This window comes from Hypanus sabinus, chromosome 4 (assembly GCF_030144855.1).
Source record: "Hypanus sabinus isolate sHypSab1 chromosome 4, sHypSab1.hap1, whole genome shotgun sequence".
In the NCBI taxonomy this organism is placed as follows: domain Eukaryota; kingdom Metazoa; phylum Chordata; class Chondrichthyes; order Myliobatiformes; family Dasyatidae; genus Hypanus; species Hypanus sabinus.
This window is the reverse complement of record NC_082709.1, coordinates 106,586,403-106,608,428: the sequence shown is the minus strand read 5'-3', so window position 1 is coordinate 106,608,428 and position 22,026 is coordinate 106,586,403.

Genomic DNA, 22,026 nt, shown 5'->3' with positions numbered 1-22,026 from the left:
AATCACTGTGTCTCTCCTCAATCTGTAATCACTGTGTCTCTCCTCCATCCATCACTGTGTCTCTCCTCAATCCATAATCACCGCCTCTCTCCTCAATCTGTAATCACTGTGTCTCTCCTCAATCTGTAATCACTGTGTCTCTCCTCAATCCGTAATCACTGTGTCTCTCCTCAATCCATAATCACCGCCTCTCTCCTCAATCTGTAATCACTGTGTCTCTCCTCAATCCGTAATCACTGTGCCTCTGCTCAATCCTTAATCACTGTGCTTCTGCTCAATCTGTAATCACTGTGTCTCTCGTCAATCTGTAATCACTGTGTCTCTCCTCAATCCGTAATCACCGCCTCTCTCCTCAATCTGTAATCACTGTGTCTCTCCTCAGTCTGTAATAACTGTGTCTCTCCTCAATCCATAATCACCGCCTCTCTCCTCAATCCGTAATCACTGTGTCTCTCCTCAATCCGTAATCACTGTGTCTCTCCTCAATCTGTAATCACTGTGCCTCTGCTCAATCTTCAATCACTGTGTCTCTCCTCAATCCGTAATCACTGTGCTTCTGCTCAATCTGTAATCACTGTGTCTCTCCTCAATCCGTAATCACTGTGTCTCTCCTCAATCCGTAATCACTGTGTCTCTCCTCAATCTGTAATCACTGTCTCTCCTCAATCCGTAATCACTGTGTCCCTCCTCAATCCGTAATCACTGTGTCTCTCGTCAATCTGTAATCACTGTGCTCCTGCTCAATCTGTAATCACTGTGTCTCTCATCAATCCGTAATCACCGCCTCTCTCCTCAATCCGTAATCACCGTGTCTCTCCTCAATCTGTAATCACTGTGTCTCTCCTCAATCCATAATCACCGCCTCTCTCCTCAATCTGTAATCACTGTGTCTCTCCTCAATCTGTAATCACTGTGTCTCTGCTCAATCCATAATCACTGGTCTCTCCTCAATCTGTAATCACTGTGTCTCTCCTCAATCTGTAATCACTGTGCCTCTGCTCAATCCGTAATCACTGTGCTTCTGCTCACTGTAATCACTGAGTCTCTCCTCAATCTGTAATCACTGTGTCTCTCCTCAATCCGTAATCACTGTGCCTCTGCTCAATCCGTAATCACTGTGCTTCTGCTCAATCTGTAATCACTGTGTCTCTCCTCAATCTGTTATCACTGTGTCTCTCCTCAATCCGTAATCACCGCCTCTCTCCTCAATCTGTAATCACTGTGTCTCTCCTCAGTCTGTAATCACTGTGTCTCTCCTCAATCCGTAATCACCACCTCTCTCCTCAATCCGTAATCACTGTGTCTCTCCTCAATCCATAATCACCGCCTCTCTCCTCAATCCGTAATCACTGTGTCTCTCCTCAATCCGTAATCACTGTGTCTCTCCTCAATCTGTAATCACTGTGCCTCTGCTCAATCTTCAATCACTGTGTCTCTCCTCAATCCGTAATCACTGTGCTTCTGCTCAATCTGTAATCACTGTGTCTCTCCTCAATCCGTAATCACTGTGTCTCTCCTCAATCCGTAATCACTGTGTCTCTCCTCAATCTGTAATCACTGTCTCTCCTCAATCCGTAATCACTGTGTCCCTCCTCAATCCGTAATCACTGTGTCTCTCCTTAATCTGTAATCACTGTGCTCCTGCTCAATCTGTAATCACTGTGTCTCTCCTCAATCTGTAATCACTGTGCTTCTGCTCAATCTGTAATCACTGTGTCTCTCCTCAATCCATAATCACCGCCTCTCTCCTCAATCTGTAATCACTGTGCTTCTGCTCAATCTGTAATCACTGTGTCTCTCCTCAATCCATAATCACCGCCTCTCTCCTCAATCTGTAATCACTGTGCTTCTGCTCAATCTGTAATCACTGTGTCTCTCCTCAATCCGTAATCACTGTGCTTCTGCTCAATCTGTAATCACTGTGTCTCCCCTCAATCTGTAATCACTGTGCTTCTGCTCAATCTGTAATCACTGTGTCTCTCCTCAATCCATAATCACCGCCTCTCTCCTCAATCTGTAATCACTGTGCTTCTGCTCAATCTGTAATCACTGTGTCTCTCCTCAATCCGTAATCACTGTGTCTCTCCTCAATCCGTAATCACTGTGTCTCTCCTCAGTCTGTAATCACTGTGCTACTGCTCAATCTGTAATCACAGAGTCTCTCCTCAATCCATAATCACCGCCTCTCTCCTCAATCTGTAATCACTGTGTCTCTCCTCAATCTGTAATCACTGTGTCTCTCCTCCATCCATCACTGTGTCTCTCCTCAATCCATAATCACCGCCTCTCTCCTCAATCTGTAATCACTGTGTCTCTCCTCAATCTGTAGTCACTGTGTCTCTCCTCAATCCGTAATCACTGTGTCTCTCCTCAATTCATAATCACCGCCTCTCTCCTCAATCTGTAATCACTGTGTCTCTCCTCAATCCGTAATCACTGTGCCTCTGCTCAATCCGTAATCACTGTGCTTCTGCTCAATCTGTAATCACTGTGTCTCTCCTCAATCTGTAATCACTGTGTCTCTCCTCAATCCGTAATCACCGCCTCTCTCCTCAATCTGTAATCACTGTGTCTCTCCTCAGTCTGTAATAACTGTGTCTCTCCTCAATCCATAATCACCGCCTCTCTCCTCAATCCGTAATCACTGTGTCTCTCCTCAATCCGTAATCACTGTGTCTCTCCTCAATCTTTAATCACTGTGCCTCTGCTCAATCTTCAATCACTGTGTCTCTCCTCAATCCGTAATCACTGTGCTTCTGCTCAATCTGTAATCACTGTGTCTCTCCTCAATCCGTAATCACTGTGTCTCTCCTCAATCCGTAATCACTGAGTCTCTCCTCAATCTGTAATCACTGTCTCTCCTCAATCCGTAATCACTGTGTCCCTCCTCAATCCGTAATCACTGTGTCTCTCCTCAATCTGTAATCACTGTGCTCCTGCTCAATCTGTAATCACTGTGTCTCTCATCAATCCGTAATCACCGCCTCTCTCCTCAATCCGTAATCACCGTGTCTCTCCTCAATCCGTAATCACTGTGTCTCTCCTCAATCCATAATCACTGTGCCTCTGCTCAATCTGTAATCACTGTGTCTCTCCTCAATCCGTAATCACTGTCTCTCCTCAATCTGTAATCACTGTGTCTCTCCTCAATCTGTAATCACTGTGCCTCTGCTCAGTCTGTAATCACTGTGTCTCTCCTCAATCCGTAATCACTGTCTCTCCTGAATCTGTTATCACTGTGCCTCTGCTCAATCTATAATCACTGTGTCTCTCCTCAATCTGTAATCACTGTGCTTCTGCTCAATCTGTAATCACTGTGTCTCTCCTCAATCCATAATCACCGCCTCTCTCCTCAATCTGTAATCACTGTGTCTCTCCTCAATCTGTAATCACTGTGTCTCTGCTCAATCCATAATCATTGGTCTCTCCTCAATCTGTAATCACTGTGTCTCTCCTCAATCTGTAATCACTGTGCCTCTGCTCAATCCGTAATCACTGTGCTTCTGCTCACTGTAATCACTGAGTCTCTCCTCAATCTGTAATCACTGTGTCTCTCCTCAATCCGTAATCACTGTGCCTCTGCTCAATCCGTAATCACTGTGCTTCTGCTCAATCTGTAATCACTGTGTCTCTCCTCAATCTGTTATCACTGTGTCTCTCCTCAATCCGTAATCACCGCCTCTCTCCTCAATCTGTAATCACTGTGTCTCTCCTCAGTCTGTAATCACTGTGTCTCTCCTCAATCCGTAATCACCACCTCTCTCCTCAATCCGTAATCACTGTGTCTCTCCTCAATCCATAATCACCGCCTCTCTCCTCAATCCGTAATCACTGTGTCTCTCCTCAATCCGTAATCACTGTGTCTCTCCTCAATCTGTAATCACTGTGCCTCTGCTCAATCTTCAATCACTGTGTCTCTCCTCAATCCGTAATCACTGTGCTTCTGCTCAATCTGTAATCACTGTGTCTCTCCTCAATCCGTAATCACTGTGTCTCTCCTCAATCCGTAATCACTGTGTCTCTCCTCAATCTGTAATCACTGTCTCTCCTCAATCCGTAATCACTGTGTCCCTCCTCAATCCGTAATCACTGTGTCTCTCCTTAATCTGTAATCACTGTGCTCCTGCTCAATCTGTAATCACTGTGTCTCTTCTCAATCCAGAATCACCGCCTCTCTCCTCAATCCGTAATCACCGTGTCTCTCCTCAATCCGTAATCACTGTGTCTCTCCTCAGTCCATAATCACTGTGCCTCTGCTCAATCTGTAATCACTGTGTCTCTCCTCAATCCGTAATCACTGTGTCTCTCCTCAATCTGTAATCACTGTGTCTCTCCTCAATCCGTAATCACTGTCTCTCCTCAATCTGTAATCACTGTGCCTCTGCTCAATCTATAATCACTGTGTCTCTCCTCAATCCGTAATCACTGTGCATCTGCTCAATCTGTAATCACTGTGTCTCTCCTCAATCTGTAATCACTGTGTCTCTCCTCAATCCGTAATCACTGTGCTTCTGCTCAATCTGTAATCACTGTGTCTCTCCTCAATCTGTAATCACTGTGCTTCTGCTCAATCTGTAATCACTGTGTCTCTCCTCAATCCATAATCACCGCCTCTCTCCTCAATATGTAATCACTGTGCTTCTGCTCAATCTGTAATCACTGTGTCTCTCCTCAATCCATAATCACCGCCTCTCTCCTCAATCTGTAATCACTGTGCTTCTGCTCAATCTGTAATCACTGTGTCTCTCCTCAATCCGTAATCACTGTGCTTCTGCTCAATCTGTAATCACTGTGTCTCTCCTCAATCTGTAATCACTGTGCTTCTGCTCAATCTGTAATCACTGTGTCTCTCCTCAATCCATAATCACCGCCTCTCTCCTCAATCTGTAATCACTGTGCTTCTGCTCAATCTGTAATCACTGTGTCTCTCCTCAATCCGTAATCACTGTGTCTCTCCTCAGTCTGTAATCACTGTGCTACTGCTCAATCTGTAATCACAGAGTCTCTCCTCAATCCATAATCACCGCCTCTCTCCTCAATCTGTAATCACTGTGTCTCTCCTCAATCTGTAATCACTGTGTCTCTCCTCCATCCATCACTGTGTCTCTCCTCAATCCATAATCACCGCCTCTCTCCTCAATCTGTAATCACTGTGTCTCTCCTCAATCTGTAATCACTGTGTCTCTCCTCAATCCGTAATCACTGTGTCTCTCCTCAATCCATAATCACCGCCTCTCTCCTCAATCTGTAATCACTGTGTCTCTCCTCAATCCGTAATCACTGTGCCTCTGCTCAATCCTTAATCACTGTGCTTCTGCTCAATCTGTAATCACTGTGTCTCTCCTCAATCTGTAATCACTGTGTCTCTCCTCAATCCGTAATCACCGCCTCTCTCCTCAATCTGTAATCACTGTGTCTCTCCTCAGTCTGTAATAACTGTGTCTCTCCTCAATCCATAATCACCGCCTCTCTCCTCAATCCGTAATCACTGTGTCTCTCCTCAATCCGTAATCACTGTGTCTCTCCTCAATCTGTAATCACTGTGCCTCTGCTCAATCTTCAATCACTGTGTCTCTCCTCAATCCGTAATCACTGTGCTTCTGCTCAATCTGTAATCACTGTGTCTCTCCTCAATCCGTAATCACTGTGTCTCTCCTCAATCCGTAATCACTGTGTCTCTCCTCAATCTGTAATCACTGTCTCTCCTCAATCCGTAATCACTGTGTCCCTCCTCAATCCGTAATCACTGTGTCTCTCCTCAATCCGTAATCACCGTGTCTCTCCTCAATCTGTAATCACTGTGTCTCTCCTCAATCCATAATCACCGCCTCTCTCCTCAATCTGTAATCACTGTGTCTCTCCTCAATCTGTAATCACTGTGTCTCTGCTCAATCCATAATCACTGGTCTCTCCTCAATCTGTAATCACTGTGTCTCTCCTCAATCTGTAATCACTGTGCCTCTGCTCAATCCGTAATCACTGTGCTTCTGCTCACTGTAATCACTGAGTCTCTCCTCAATCTGTAATCACTGTGTCTCTCCTCAATCCGTAATCACTGTGCCTCTGCTCAATCCGTAATCACTGTGCTTCTGCTCAATCTGTAATCACTGTGTCTCTCCTCAATCTGTTATCACTGTGTCTCTCCTCAATCCGTAATCACCGCCTCTCTCCTCAATCTGTAATCACTGTGTCTCTCCTCAGTCTGTAATCACTGTGTCTCTCCTCAATCCGTAATCACCACCTCTCTCCTCAATCCGTAATCACTGTGTCTCTCCTCAATCCATAATCACCGCCTCTCTCCTCAATCCGTAATCACTGTGTCTCTCCTCAATCCGTAATCACTGTGTCTCTCCTCAATCTGTAATCACTGTGCCTCTGCTCAATCTTCAATCACTGTGTCTCTCCTCAATCCGTAATCACTGTGCTTCTGCTCAATCTGTAATCACTGTGTCTCTCCTCAATCCGTAATCACTGTGTCTCTCCTCAATCCGTAATCACTGTGTCTCTCCTCAATCTGTAATCACTGTCTCTCCTCAATCCGTAATCACTGTGTCCCTCCTCAATCCGTAATCACTGTGTCTCTCCTTAATCTGTAATCACTGTGCCTCTGCTCAATCTGTAATCGCTGTGTCTCTCCTCAATCCGTAATCACTGTCTCTCCTCAATCTGTAATCACTGTGCCTCTGCTCAATCTATAATCACTGTGTCTCTCCTCAATCCGTAATCACTGTGCATCTGCTCAATCTGTAATCACTGTGTCTCTCCTCAATCTGTAATCACTGTGTCTCTCCTCAATCCGTAATCACTGTGCTTCTGCTCAATCTGTAATCACTGTGTCTCTCCTCAATCTGTAATCACTGTGCTTCTGCTCAATCTGTAATCACTGTGTCTCTCCTCAATCCATAATCACCGCCTCTCTCCTCAATCTGTAATCACTGTGCGTCTGCTCAATCTGTAATCACTGTGTCTCTCCTCAATCCGTAATCACTGTGTCTCTCCTCAATCTGTAATCACTGTGCTTCCGCTCAATCTGTAATCACAGTGTCTCTCCTCAATCCATAATCACCGCCTCTCTCCTCAATCTGTAATCACTGTGTCTCTCCTCAATCTGTAATCACTGTCTCTCCTCCATCCATCACTGTGTCTCTCCTCAATCCATAATCACCGCCTCTCTCCTCAATCTGTAATCATTGTGTCTCTCCTCAATCTGTAATCACTGTGTCTCTCCTCAATCCGTAATCACTGTGTCTCTCCTCAATCCATAATCACCGCCTCTCTCCTCAATCTGTAATCACTGTGTCTCTCCTCAATCTGTAATCACTGTGTCTCTCCTCAATCCGTAATCACCGCCTCTCTCCTCAATCCGTAATCACTGTGTCTCTCCTCAATCTGTAATCACTGTGCCTCTGCTCAATCTTCAATCACTGTGTCTCTCCTCAATCCATAATCACCGCCTCTCTGCTCAATCTGTAATCACTGTGTCTCTCCTCAATCTGTAATCACTGTGTCTCTGCTCAATCCATAATCACTGTGTCTCTCCTCAATCTGTAATCACTGTGTCTCTCCTCAATCTGTAATCACTGTGCCTCTCCTCAATCCGTAATCACTGTGTCTCTCCTCAATCTGTAATCACTGTGTCTCTCCTCAATCTGTAATCACTGTGTCTCTCCTCAATCCGTAATCACTGTGTCTTTCCTCAATCTGTAATCACTGTGCCTCTGCTCAATCCGTAATCACTGTGCTTCTGCTCAATCTGTAATCACTGTGTCTCTCCTCAATCTGTAATCACTGTCTCTCCTCACTCTGTAATCACTGTCTCTCCTCAATCTGTAATCACTGACTCTCTCCTCAATCTGTAATCACTGTCTCTCCTCAATCTGTAATCACTCTCTCTCTCTCCTCAATCTGTATTCACCATCTCTCTCCTGTGTTGTCTGTGGTCTGTAGTCTCCAGTGTCTCCTCCATCTGTAGTGTCCTTTGTCTATCTGTAGACTCCTGTGTCTCTTCCAACTGTAATCTCCTGTGACTGTCCTCCACCTTTATTCTCCTGTGTCCCTCCTCTATCTATATTCTCTATTATCTCTCCTCCATCTGTGATCTTCAGTATCTCCCTCCATTTGTGATCTCATGTGTCTCCTCTCCATCTCTGGTCAACTGTGTCTCTCCTCCATCTGTGATCTCCTGTGTCCCTACTCCATCTCATGTCTCCTCCATCTATAGTCCCCTGTGTATGTCCTTCATCTGTGATCTCTTGTGTCTGTACTCCAACAGTAGTCTCTTGTAATTCCCCTCATCTATACTCTTCTGTGTCTCTCCTACATCTGTAATCTCCTGTGTCTCTGCTCCATCTGTGATCTTCAATATCTCTCTTCCCTCTGTGATCTCCTTTATCTCTTCTCCATCTGTAGTCTCCTGTATCTCTCCCCCATCTGTGATCTGTGCCTCTCTTCTATCTGTGATATTCTGTGCTTGCCCTCTATCTGTGATCATCTGTGTTACTCCTCTATCTATGATCATCTGAGTTTCTCCTCTATCTGTGATCATCTGTTTCTCCTCTGTGATCATCTGTGTTTCTCCTCTATCTGTGATCATCTGTTTCTCCTCTATCTGTGATCTCCTGTGTCTCTCTTCCATTTGTAGTCTCCTCCATCTATACTTTTATGTGTCTCTGCTCTGCTGTGATCAAATGTGTCCGCCCTGCATCTGTACACTCCCGTGCCTGTCCTCCATCTGTGATCTGCTGTGGCTCTCCTCCATCTGTGATCTCCTGTATCTCTCCTCCATCTGTGATCATCTGTGTCTCTCATCCATCTGTACACTCCCATGTCTGTCCTCCATCTGTGATCTCCTGTGTCTTCCCTCCATCTATAGACACAGAGGTCTATAGATGGACGACTGGAGATCACAGATGGGCGAGCGGCACAGGAGTGTACAGATGGAGGAGGGATGAAGGAGATCACAGATGGAGGAGAGGCAGATGAAACTATAGATGAAGGAGAAACACTGGATATCAAAGATGGAGGAGAGACACAGGAGATCACAGATTGAGAAGAGACTGTACTCCAGCTGTAGTCTCCTGTATCTTTCCTACATCTAGAGTCCCCTGTTTCTCTCCTCCATCTACAGTCTCCAGTGTCTCTCCTCCATCTATATTCACGTGTGTCTCCACTCCATTTGTGATCTCCTGTATCTCTCCTCCATCTGTAGTCTCCTGTATCTTTCCTACATCTAGAGTCCCCTGTTTCTCTCCTCCATCTACAGTCTCCAGTGTCTCTCCTCCATCTATATTCACGTGTGTCTCCACTCCATTTGTGATCTCCTGTATCTCTCCTCCATCTGTATTCTCCTATGTCTCCTCCATCTGTGATATCCTGTGTCTCTCCACCATCTGCCCTCAGTTATATCTCTCTCTACTCCAGACACTTTGATTTGTAGATTGCAGGCCCTTGAGATTCATTTGCCCTCCTCCAGCAATGGCTTTGAGCATCATTCCAGCATCCATTACAATGCCACAGACAGCCCAAGTGAATATGATTGGTCAATGGTCCAGTCATTAGGTTTGTTAAACATACCATATGCAACAGACCATCATTCCCTTGTTGCATGATTCGGAAGAAATAGCCTGGCTTTGAATGGAGGAATTTAGTGTTGTTTCTCTGCCCTCTAGTCTTTAAATGGACTACTTACTTTGTCAACAGACCTTGACTTTACCAATAAGCTACTTCTGTTGGCCTACAGTTTATACTCCACCTCAACTCAATTCACCAGCTCTTTGTTTTATCAGTAAATTCACCCGCTAACTATGGCTTCCCACTGAACTTATCTAAACCCTCGGAAATTAGAAAGGGTCCATTCTTCATTATTGATGAAGCCAGGCCTACATCTGCCAGTCTGTTCAGCACTTAGCACAAGCTGTAAACTGGAGGTAATTTCTGTAAAATATGGCTTTCATAAGCAATAGATGAACCGTCCGAAGTTCCATGCATCTGCTCTCAATAGTCCTGGCCCAATGCTACACCGTGCATGCTGGGATTGCTGTGTTACTTGCCTTGGGTGCTCACTGCTCAGGGAGCAGGCTCGTCATTTAGCACCACAGCAACCATCTAGCGCTCTGCCTTTTCCCCAGCTTCACAGTGCTATAGACCTCCTCTATTTCACTCCTTCACTTTCCTGTAGATCAGGGAAGATATTGAAACACTATCACAACTTCTTTGTAACTCCAGCAAAACAGAAAAGGCTGGACTCCCCCCGCTGGCAAAAACAGCACCAATTCTGATGCAGACTCTTTGACCTGAAACATTGATTCTGTTTCTCTCCCCACAGATGCTGCCCAACCTGCCGAGCCCCCCAGTGTCCAGTTTTTGTTTTGGACTCCAGTATCTGTGTGTTTTTGTTCTGACTCCAAGGAGTGTATTACCCATAGCTTTTTGCTGAGTTAAATCTGTACCTTATCAGAAACAAAAAGGCTGTATCCAGGGTTTGACATGGTCAGAAATAAACCAAAATCTGCAAATCAGCCAACAGACTGAGCGAAGGGCAAGGGAATCAAACAAAGCAAATGCCCATGCTCTTACCAGTGGAGGCTGCCATTTTCTCAGACTGTACTTACAGCCATCATTTTGCTCAGTCAAAGCCATTGAATGTGGACAGAATGAGTTTCCTGAGACCATTTCCAGGTAAGAAGCTTTTTATTCCATTATGTAACAATTTCAGGCTTGTAGAAAGATCTGCAGGAATTGTACCCAACTTCAGCTCCTGACTGACAAGGTCAAGGAACTGGAGCTGGAGCTGAAACTGGATGCACTCAGAACCAGCCAGGAGGCTGAAAACTTCATAGGTGAGTCTTTTACTGAAGTTGTCACACCCAGGGTGCAGTAGAGGTAAGCAGAGTAAACAGTCCAGAGCAACTGGAGAAGATTCTCAAGAGGGAGGGTGAGCAGCCAGAGGTCATGATGCACATTGGCACCGAAGATATGGGTAGTAAGGGGAAAGAGATCCTACACAGTGAGTATAGGGAGTCAGTCAGGGAAAAGGCTGAAGAACTGGACTGCCAATGTAGTCACGTCTGGATGGTTCCCAGTGCTGTGTGCTAGTCATGGCAGGAATAGAATAATGGCACAGATGAGCCTGTGGCTAAGGATCTGGTGCACGGGGCAGGGTTCAGATTTATGGATCATTGGAGTCTCTTCTGGGAAGGTATGATCTACACAAAAGGGATGGGTTACATCTGAACCCAAGGGGGTCCAATATCCTTGCAGGCAGGTTTTTCAGAACTATTGGGAGGGGTTGGCAGAGGGATGGGTACTGGAGTGAAAGGGCTAAGGATGGGGCAGTTGGTATACAAGTCGATGCCATGCGTAGTGACACTATGAAGATGGACAGGGAGATAATCGGGCAAAATTGCAGTCAGTTTGATGATTTGAGGTGTAACATGGGGGACGAAATCATAAAGAGTGAGGAATACAGGACTGAAGGTGTTTTGACTGCGCCTGGTATATGGAGTAAGGTGCAATTAGAGATAGGCAGGTATGACGTTGTGGACATCACCGAGATGTGGCTGAAAGAAGAGCATAGTTGGGAGCTTATCATTCTCAAATACACCTTGCATTGAAAGGACAGGGAGGTACGTAGAGTGGGCGGGATAGCTCCGCTGGTTTAAAAAGAAAAAAATCAAATCCTTAGAAAGAGGTGACATCGGATCAAAAGATGTAGAATCCTTGTGGGTAGAGTTAGGAAACTGCAAGTGTAAAAAGACTCTGATGGGAGTTATTTACAGGCCCCCAAACAGAAGCCAGAATGAGGTATAGAACTTCCAATGAGAAAGAGGAAAAGCACATAATAAGGGCAACATTACGATAGTCATGAGGGATTTCAATATGCAGGTAGATTGGGATAATCAGGTTGGTGCTGGATCCCAAGAGAGGGAATTTGTAGAATGCCTATAAGGTGTCTTTTTAGAGCAGCTGGTGGTTGAGCCCAACAGCAGACCAGATGAGGGAGATACACAGGAGACTGCAAATAGAGGAGACACAGGAGACTACGGATGGAGTAGAGTTATGGGAAACTGCAGATGCAGGAGAGTAGAAATGGGGAGAGTCACAAGAATCTGCAGACGGAGGAGAGAGACAGGAGATTACTGATGGACAAAAGTTACCGGAGACTACAGATGAAGGAGAGATAAGGGAGACTGCTGAAGGATAAGAGCCAGAAGAGACTATTATTGGAGGAGAGACACAAGATATGAATGAATGAGGAGGGACCCCTGTCAAGTCATATTTAGTAGATGCACCTTTAGCAGCAATTACAGCCTTGAGTCTGTGTGGTTGGGTCTCTATCAACTCTGCATATCTGGACTCTGCAATTTTTCCATATTGTTCTTTACAAAACTGCTCAAGATCTGTCAGATTGCAAAGGGATTGTGAATGAACAGACCTTTACAAGTCCAGCCACAAATTCTCAATTGGTTTGAGGGATGGACTTGGACCTGGCCACTCCAGGACATGAACTTAATTGTTTTTAAAGCATTCCTATGTAGCTTTGGCTTTATGCTTGGGGTCACTGTCTTGCTGGAAAACAAATCTTCTCCCAAGTCACAGTTCTCTTGCAGACTGCATCAGGTTTTCCTCTAGGATTTCCCTGTATTTTGCTGCATTCATTTTACCTTCTACCTTCAAAAGCCTTTCAGAGCCTGCTGCAGTGAAGCATCCCCACAGCATGATGCAGCCTCCACCATGCATCACGGTAAGGGTGGTGTGTTTTTGATGATTTTCAGTGTTTGCTTTACACCAAACAAAACATTTTGTCTGATGGCCAAAAAGCTCAATTTTGCTTTCATAAGAACATAGAACCTTCTTCCAGCTGATATCCAAGTCTCCCACATGCCTTCTGGCAAATTCTAACTGAGGTATCATGTGAGTTTTCTTCAACAATGGCTTTCTCTTTGCCACTCTCCCATAAAGCTGAAACTGGTGAAACGCCCAGGCAACAGTTGTATGCGCAGTCTCTCCCATCTCAGTCGCTGAAGCTTGCAGCTCCTCCAGAGTTGTCATAGGTCTCTTGGTGGCCTCCCTTCTTGCACGGTCACTCAGCTTTTGAGGATGGCCTACTCTAGGCAGATTTCCAGCTGTGCCATATTCTTTCCATTTCCTGATAATTGACTTAACTGTACTCCAAAGGATATTCAGTGACTTGGAAATTTTCTTGTATCCATCTCGCGACTTGTGCTTTGCAATAAGCTTTTCACAGAGTTGCTTGGAGTGTTCTTTTGTCTCCATGGTGTAGTTGTTGCCAGGATACTGACTCAACCGGTTGGACCTTCCAGATACAGGTGTATTTTTACTACAATCAGTTGAAACACCTTGACTACACACAGTAATCTCCATTTAACTAATTATGAGACTTCTAAAACAAATGGCTGAACGTGATGATTTAGTGTGTCATATCAAAAGGGGTGAATACTTGTACAGTCAATTACGTTGTGTATCATATTTGTAATGAACAGATCACTTTGTAGAGATCTATTTTCACTTTGATAAGAAGGAATCTTTTTCTGTTGATCAGTGTCAAAGAAGCCAAATGAAATCCACTGTGATTCAATGTTGTAAAACAATAAAATATGAAAATTTCCAAGGGGGAGTGAATACTTTTTATAGGCACTGTAAAATATGATCCAGTCTCTGACTTAAAGGAGGCATTTAATAAGACCTGTTTTTCCAATTCCCTCAACCTTGAAGCTTTGGTCCCAGGAGATGGAGGTGACAACGTTCAGAAAAGACAACAAGAGCAGATCTGGCATAAATAAAAAAGGAGCAGGACAGTTTTCTAAGGATCAAGAGGTTTGAGGGACATGGGGTTTGCTTGAGAAAGCAGCACTGAGGTAAAAGCTCAATCACAATGCAAATAAAAGGCAAAGCAGGTCAAATTACTTATTCATGCTTCTGTTTTTTACGCCCTGGTAAGTCAGATACCCAGAAGTAGACTTCATAGCCACCATGCAGGTTGAGAACGATGTTAGGCTTAGAAGTACTTTCAGGTAATACAACTGGAGGACTAGCACATCAGAGTGAAGTTGAATCGTCAGTTACTTTGCACATGGATGTGACCAAAAGTGAGCAGTCAAACTGTGACATGAGAGCTCGTCCAGGATGGCTAGGAGCCAAGTGCTGGATTATCTGGGACGAGAATCAAGACACAATGCGAGACTGAAAAGAACACAAACCAGACGCTAGATGAAAATCCAAAGATGAGCTAATGATTAAACACCCCACCTCAGTTCAGGTGTTCCCTAAGTATTCAAATTTTGGCGCCAAAACATAGCTACCAATCAGTGGGGTGAGACTGAATCTTTAAAGGGGCCTAGCCAACTAACCATATTCCAAAGAGTTAGAGTCTGAACCTCAGAGGCTGGTGTAGTTGAGTGTATGTTGTAACAGGATCCCTTCTCCTCCGGCCAACTCCCAACAGCCTTGGCTGCTCAGAGAGACAACGATGGTAGTCACGGATGAGAGATGGATCCAAGATGTCCCTTTCAGGAACCCAACATCTTTCCTCAGGCCCAAACTCTTCTCAGTCCACGAAAAACTGCTAAACACCCCAAATAATTATTTCTTCAGCGGTTTGATTGGGGCATGATTGCATAAGCGTGTGGCTATCAGCCAGTAAGAAGAGTTTGAAAGGAGATACGTTATAGAGCGGGCATTGGAGAAGTGGGTGACGGAATAGAGGGAGATGGAGTAGAAAGGTTTTGGCTCAACGGGTCAAGGCAAGGTAGGTTACCTGTGTAGAATACAGACAAGACAATATGTGTGAGGCCGGTGTTCTGTAATGGGTGTCAGATGTGGGAGGTCCTGGAGACTCCCAGCCTCCCGGACGACCACATCTGTGCTAGGTGCGTCAAGCTGCAGCTCCTTAGGGACCGCGTTAGTGAACTGGAGATGCAGTTCGATGACCTTCGTCTGGTCAGGGAAAGGGAGGAGGTGACAGAGAGGAGCTATAGGCAGGTAGTCACACCGGGGCCTGGGGAGACCGATATGTTGGTAACAGTCAGGAGAGGGAAGGGCAGGAGTCAGAGGCTAGAAAGTACCCCTGTGGCTATACACCTTAATAATAAATACTCCTGCTTGAGTACTGTTGGGGGGTTTGGCCTACCTGGGGGTAGCAACAATGGCCACGCCTCTGGCAAAGGGTCTGGCACTTTGGCTCAGAAGGGTAGGGAAAGGAAGAGAATGGCAGCAGTGACAGGGGAGTCCATAGTTAGGGGGTCAGACAGGCAATTCTGTGGATGCAGGAAACAAACACAGATGGTAGTTTGCCTCCCAGGTGCCAGGGTCCGGGATGTTTCAGATCGCATCCACGATATCCTGAAGTGGGAAGGAGACCAGCCAGAGGTCGTGGTACGTATTGGTACCAACGAGATAAGCAGAAAAAGGGAGGAGGTTCTGAAAGCAGACTACAGGGAGTTAGGAAGGAAACTGAGAAGCAGGACCACAAAGGTAGTAATCTCGGGGTTACTGCCTGTGCCACATCACAGTGAGTATAGGAATAGAGTGAGGTGGGGGATAAATGCATGGCTGAGGGATTGGAATGGGGGCAGAGATTCAGATTTCTGGATCATTGGGACCTCTTTTGGGGCAGGAGTGATTAGTACAAAAAGGACAGGTTGCATTCAAATCCCAGGAGGAGCAATATCCTGGCGGGGAAGTGTGCTAAGGCTACTGGGCTAATTGCAGTGGGATGGGAACCAAACTGAAGAGATGGAGAAAGATGCAGTTGGCTCACAAAAAGAGAAAGCTTGGAGACAGTGTGTGAGGGAAGATAGGCAGGTGATAGAGAAGGGACACACTCAGACCGATGGTTTTTTAATGCAAGGAGTATTATGAACAAAGTGGATGAGCGTTTGGAGATATAATGTTGTGACCATTACAGAGACTTGGATGGCTCAGGGGCAGGAATGGTTACTTTGAGTGCCAGGCTTTAGATGTTTCAGAAAGGACAGGGAGGGAGGCAGAAGAGATGGGGACGTGGCACTGTTGATCAGAGATAGTGTCACGGCTGCAGAAAAGGAGGAAGTCATGGAGGGATTGTCTACGGAGTCTCTGTGGGTGGAAGTTAGGAACAGGAAAGGGTCAATAACTCATCTGGGTGTTTTTTATAGACCACCCAATAATAATAGGGACATTGAGGAGCAGAAAGGGAAGGAGATTCTGGAAAAGTTTAATAATAACATGGTTGTTGTGGTGGGAGACTTTCATTTCCCAAATATCGATTGGCATCTCCCTAGAGCAAGGGGTTTAGATGGGGTGGAGTTTGTTAGGTGTTCAGGAAGGTTTCTTGACACAGTATGTAGATAAGCCTATAAGAGGAGAGGCTGTACTTGATCTGGTATTGGGAAATGAATGTGGTGTCTCAGTGGGAGAGCACTTTGGAGATAGTGATCACAATTCTATGTCCTTACCATAGCATTGGAGAGGGATAGGAACAGACAAGTTAGGAAAGTGTTTCATTGGAGTAAGGGGAAATGTGAAGCTATCAGTCAAGAACTTTGAAGCATAAATTGGGAACAGATGTTCTCACGGAAATATATGGAAGAAATATGGCAACTGTTCAAGAGATATTTGTGTGAAATTCTGCATAGGCACATTCCAATGAGACAGGGAAAGGATGGTAGGGTACAGGAACCATGACGTACAAAGGTTGTTGAAAATCTAGTCAAGAAGAAAAGAAGAGCTTATGAAAGGTTCAAAAAACTAGGTAATGATAGAGATCTAGAAGATTATAAGGCTAGCACGAAGGAACTTAAGAAAGAAATTAGGAGAGTCAGAAGGGGCCATGAGAAGGTCTTGGTCGACAGGATTAAGTAAGACCCCAAGGCATTCTACAAGTGTGTGAAGAGCAAGGGGATAAGATGTGAGAGAATAAGACCAATCAAGTGTGACAATGGTAAAGTGGTTATGGAACTGGAGGAGATAGCAAAAGTATTTAATGAGTACTTTGCTTCAGTGTTCACTACAGAAAAGGATCTTGGCGATTGTCGGGATGAGTTACAGTGGACTGAAAAGCTTAAGCATGTAGCTATTAAGAAAGTGGATGTGCTGAAGCTTTTGGAAAACATCAAGTTGGATAAGTCACCAGGGCTGGATGAGATGTACCCCAGGACACTATGCGAGGAGAGGGTGGAGATTGCTGAGCCTCTGGCGATGATCTTTGCATCATCAATGGGGACGGGAGAGGTTCCAGAGGATTGAAGGGTTGTGGATGTTGTTCTCTTATTCAAGAAAGAGAGTAGAGATAGCCCAGGAAATTATAGACCAGTGAGTCTTACTTCAGTGGTTGATAAGTTGATGAAGATCTTGAGAGGCAGGATTTATGAACATTTGGAGAGGCATAATATGATTAGGAATAGTCAGCATGGTTTTGTCAAAGGCAGGTCATGCCTTATGAGCCTGATTGGATTTTTTGAGGATGTGACTAAACATGTTGATGAAGGTAGAGCAGTAGATGTAGTGTATATGGATTTCAGCAAGGCATTTGATAAGGTACCCCATGCAAGGCTTATTGAGAAGTTAAGGAGGCATGGGAACTAAAGGGCATGCCCACAGAAGGCAAAGAGTGGTTGTAGATGGGTCATATTCTGCATGGAGGTTGGTCACCTGTGGGTGTGCCTCAGGGATCTGTTCTGGGACCCTTACTCTTTGGGATTTATATAAATGACCTGGATGAGGAAGTGGAGGAATGGGTTAGTAAATTTGCTGATGACACAAAGGTTGGAGGTGTTGTGGATAGTGTGGAGGGCTGTCAGCAGTTACAGCCAGACATTGATAGGATGCAAAACTGGGCTGAGAAGTGGCAGATGGAGCTTAACCCAGATAAGAGTGAAGTGGTTCATTTTGGTAGGTCAAATATGATGGCAGAATATAGCATTAATTGTAAGGCTCTTGGCAGTGTGGAGGATCAGGGGGTCCGAGTCCATAGGACACTCAAAGCTGCTGTGCAGGTTGACTCTGTGGTTAAGAAAGCATTGGTTTCATCAATTGTAGGATTGAGTTTAAGAGCCGAGAGATAATGTTGCAGCTATACCGGACCCTGGTTGGACCCCACTTGGAGTACTGTGCTCAGTTCTGGTTGCCTCACTATAGGAAGGATGTAGGAAGGAAACCATAGAAAGGGTGCTGAGGAGATTTACAAGGATGTTGCCTGGATTGGGGAGCATGCCTTATGAGAATAGGTTGAGTGAACTTGGCCTTTTCTCCTTGGAGTAATGGAGGATGAGAGGTGACCTGTTAGAGGTGTACAAGATAATGAAGGGCATTGATTGTGTGGATAGTCAGAGGCTTTTTCCCAGGGCTAAAATGGCTAGCACAAGAGGGCACAGTTTTAAGGTGCTTGGAAGTAGGTATAGAGGAGATGGCAGGGGTAAGTAGTGGAGGCGGATATGATAGGGTCTTTTAAGAGACTCATGGACAGATATATGCAGCATAGAAAAATAGAGGTCTATGGGTAACCCTAGGTAGTTTCTAAGGCAAGGATATGTTCAGCACAGCTTTGTGCTGTAGGTTTTCTATGTTTCTATACCTCATGCATCCAGAATCAGTGAAGACTTGCTCCCCATCAATGAATCTGGGTAATGGTGGAAGAGTCGAGGCCTTGCCCTTGTTGAAGACCTCCTCCAAATCCTTGTTGATGGAAGGGATTTCAACCGGCTTGGGTGTTGCAACTACTCCTGAACCTCCCTCCGAAGCCGACTTCTGAGACTTCTTCAGTAGTGGGGATGATTCGGGAAACCTCCCTAAGTTCACTGGAGTCTTTAGTTGAAACAGAGACAAAATCAGAGTCCAAATCCTCATCCATATCCTCAGACAATGCCAACGAGCCACTACAGATTGTCTATGAACAGGCTCCTAAAGTCTACGTTTAGGGACTTCCTTTAGATGGGACCTGCTGATTGGATCCCTTTCAAACAAGCAAAAAGCTACAAATGCTGGAAATCCAAGCAATACACACAAAATACTGGAGGAAATCAGCAGCCCAGACAGCATCTATGGAAAAGAGTAAACCGCCAATGGTTCAGGGCACGACCCTTCATCAGGACTGGAGAAATCTGGGAGTAGTTTTAAAAGGTTGGGGGAGGGGGGGAGAGGAACATCAGGTGATTCGCTGCATTCTGCTGACTTTCCTGATTACCGCACTCTGACACCAGATCCCCTCCAACTTACAGTCCTGATCTCTCACTATATTCATAAAAGGATAGTCATTTTATTTTTCTTGTCAAATTGAAAATTACACATTTCTCCCATAAATTTCTCCATATGCCAGTTCTTTTCCCAGTCTTTTAACCTATATTGATACCTTTGAAGGCCACAGACACCCTGTGATTGCTTGCCTCCCTCCCTACCATTGTGTGGTCAGCAATTTGAGTGATTATATTTTCAGTCCCTTCATCTGAGTGAGATACAAAGTGTGAAAGGTTGTGGACCCTGTGCACACCTGTCCTTGTGTCCCATTCCAATAGGAAAAGATCTATTTATTCCTGTCATCTATTTCCTGTCAGCCAGCCAATGCTGTATCTACACTAATACATTGCTGCTTACAGCAGGAGCTTTTAGTTCCGTGAGATGTGTCACTTTATTAAGTGACTTCTGAAAGACTGTTCAGTGCAAACAAACGGGTCCCTCAATATTCACAACATCTTTACTGCTCCAAAGAATGCAATAAATAGCTCAAACATAATGTCCCCTTTCATAAAACTGTGCGCACATTGTTTGATTAACTTCAATTTTTCTTCAATTATAATTTTCTTAATAATAGTTTGTAACATTCCCTGGAATGCTGTCACGGGAGAAGACTGGGCTTTGTCAAGAGAATAGAATGTTTCCATACCTGTGCTAAAATGCATTTTATTCTTGAAGTCGAATGGTGCCATCTTTCCTGTACTACAATGGATTCCATCCACAAAATACAACGAATTCCAGCCCTGTGGTAAAATGGTTTTCATCTCTGTGGTCGAATGGGTTTCATCCCTCTGGTAAAACAGTTTTCAACCCTGTGGTAGAATGGGTTTCATCCCTCTGGTAAAACAGTTTTCAACCCTGTGGTTGAATGGGTTTCATCCCTCTGGTAAAATGGTTTTCATCTCTGTGGTCGAATGGGTTTCATCCCTCTGGTAAAACAGTTTTCATCTCTGTGGTTGAATGGGTTTCATCCCTCTGGTAAAATGGTTTTCATCTCTGTGGTCGAATAGGGTCCACCCCTCTGGGGGATGTGGCAATCAGTTCAGATGTGAGACACAGAAAGTTCTTTGTTTTGGTTTTGAGCCCAACCCCATGCTATATTTGCAGCACCTAAAACCAGCTTCTCTTACCATCTTCCACCGTGCAGCCTGACTGCCAACCTGGACTGTAGGCTCAGGGTTCCCATCACCTCCCACTCGAAGCAAGAGCTCAGTCTGGTTCTGCTGACTTCTCTGTGAGCCGGCTCAAGACCCAGAGGCTGAGTATGGCTCGAGCCCGGGCACTGGTGACAAAGGGACAACTGAGAATGGTGCTCTGATTGCACAACCATAAATCAAAGCTAGATCTATAACATTTATCTGCTAGTAGGTGCTTGTTTCTAATCTTAGAGATAAAGTACTCTGGTTGATTGATTTGGATGTATGTCTAGCTCCTAGAATACTGCTACAATTTTCTTCCAATACTCTGAGGAGGCTTTCCATCCTCCAGAGTGGCTGTGTATTTGTTTAGCTGAAAGAACACACCATCTGTCTGTCTCAGGGGGCACTCCACTGCAAAGTAACCTGTATTTCAATCGCACTTCCCTAATTCAGGTGAGATTGTCATGTTTCCCTGCAACATCTAATGCGGAGAAGGCAATTCTAAAACGTGTTTTCCCATTTTGATGTGTTTGTTTTTTAAAATCCAGCTGGTGAAAGTTTTAGTAGATGTGGAAATTGATTAACACATTACGTACATTGGAAATTTACTTCAGGGAGTGCTCATTAGATTAGACCCTGACAGCTTTATGAGGATGCTGGATTGCAACCAATTTATCCAACAGAATCTAAATTTAGATGAGACATTTATTGACACAATGGCAGATACGTGCACAGTACTCACAAGATTTGCATCAACAGTTTCGTGACAGAGCAGAATATATTAAAACACACTTGTGAGTTCATTATATATTTTACTGCCTAGTGATACAGATCTGGTTTCACAAGCTTCCTGTCTATGTCTCCTCAAGCGCCCCTGCAGTGAGAGTTGCGAAGAAATTCTTTGGCTCTGATCTTTCCTGGATGGCATGTTCAGAAAGGAGAAGTGAGAGAACTATATGTCAATTTCCTCAAGGTTTTGACATCCTTTGGTTCATCTCTCACATTTCCCCTGACCCAGCCAACAGTGTGGTTGACAGCTGATTGATAGTTTGAGTAAGGTATTACTGGTGACATTGATTCACAGGTTGATCAGTAAGTATTTAGAGGTTAACCAGATGGTTAACTAATTGATTGACTGACCTTCACAAAATGCCAGAAGAATTCAGCAGGCCAGACAGCATTTATGGAAAAGAATATAGTCGACACTTTGGCCTGGAAACTCTTTGGCCTTCCTGCCGAAGGGTCTGGGCCCGAAACATCAGCTGGACTTATTTCCATAGTTGCTGCCCAGCCTGCTGAGTGCCTCCAGCATTTTGTCTGTGTTGCTCGGATTTCCAGCTTCTGCAGAATTTTTCTTTGTGATTGCCAGACCTTGATAGGTGACTTAAAAGGCTAATTGAAGGGTGAGTTTATGGGTGATTGGCACCTTGCTTGACTGGCTGGCTGAATGATTGGTTGACCCATAATGAATAATTGATATGGAGAATTTGATTACCAGGAAATGACAAACTGATTGACAGGTTGGCTCTTTGTCTGATGGTGTTGGTTTGCAGAATAATTACTGATTTATAGATTGGCTGTCTTTGGGCAGTGTTTACTATTGAGATGCTAATGATATGTGTGGAAGAGAGGGACTGGTAGGAGAGTGATCATCACAAAA